The sequence below is a fragment of the Mastomys coucha genome, unplaced genomic scaffold (assembly GCF_008632895.1).
Source record: "Mastomys coucha isolate ucsf_1 unplaced genomic scaffold, UCSF_Mcou_1 pScaffold20, whole genome shotgun sequence".
Taxonomy (NCBI): Eukaryota; Metazoa; Chordata; class Mammalia; order Rodentia; family Muridae; genus Mastomys; species Mastomys coucha.
Genome location: NW_022196903.1, coordinates 83665093 through 83666570, shown reverse-complemented (window position 1 = coordinate 83666570; position 1478 = coordinate 83665093).

The following is a 1478-nucleotide window of genomic DNA, read 5'->3' as shown; positions in this document are numbered from 1 at the left end:
GGAGGGGAAACTGGGAATGGAGAAATTTACATGTAAATAAAGAAAATATCTAAAATAAAAAAAAATAGGGCTGATCTAACTGGGTGTATACATGTATTAGAAAGAAAATAGATACATATTTATCACCCTGCACAAAAATCATCTCCCAGCAATTCAAAGACCTTAATGTACAACACAATACATTAATCTAACACATCAGTAAGTTGGGAACAGCCTTGAACTCACTGATACAGGAGACAGCTTTCTAAACAGAACACATGGACTAAGCAATAACTACTAAATGGAACCTCATGAAACTGAAAATCATCTGTAAGTCAAAAGACACTGTCAAATGAGAAAATCAACAGCCTACATATTAGGAAAGGATCCTCAATAACCCTACACCTGACAGATGGCTAATTTCCAAAATTTACAAAGAACTCAAGAACTTAAGGCACAAACAACCCAAATAATGCAATTTTTAAAATGGAATACAGAGCTAAATTGAGAATACTGAACAGAGGAATCTCATAAGAATGAGAAGCACTTAGTGAAATGTTTAAAGTTCTTAGTCCCAGGGAAATGAAAATCAAATCAATTCCAAGGTTCCATTTTATACCCACCATAATGGTAAAGATCAGATACTTAGAGACAGCACATACTGGCCAGGATGTGGTACAAGAGGAACGTTTCTTTATTGCTGGTGAGAGTACAAACTTGGACAACCACTTTTGAAATCCATTTGAGGGTTTCTCAAAAAAAAAATGGTTCTGCCTCAAGACTCAATTCTAGGCATATAGCCAAAAGATGTTCCAACATCCCACCAAGACATTTGCTTAATTAAGTTCAAAGCAGTTTTATTTGTAAAAGCCAGAAATTGGAAACAACCTGGATACGCTGCAACTGATGAATGGATAATGAAAATGTGGTTCATTAACCCAGTGTAATACTAGTCAACTATTAAAAACAGGACATCGTGAACTTTGCAGGCAAATGAAAAGAACTAGAAAATATCATCATGAATTAGGTAACACACACCAAAAAGTACATGTATGGTACATACTCACTTCTAAGTAGATATTAGCTATAAAGTACAACATAACCACACTATAACCAATAGACAAATGAAACCAAATAAAAAGGATGGCCCAAGGAAGGATGATTGAATCTTTCTCAGAAGGGAAAATTAAATAGATATTGGAGGTGGATAGACAGAGGGAACTGGCTGGAAGAGGGAATAGGAGGAATCAGGTATATGGAAAGCAAACCAGGAGCTGGTTCTTTGAGAAAATCAACAAGATAGATAAACCCTTAGCCAAACTAACAGGAGGGTACACAGACAGTATCCAAATTAACAAAATCATAAATAAAAAGGGAGAGATAACAACAGAAAACAAGAAAATAAAAAAAAATCATCAGATTCTACTACAGAAGCCTATACTCCAAAACTGGAAAATGGATGAAATGGACAATTCTATAAGACCTTCAAAGAAGATCTA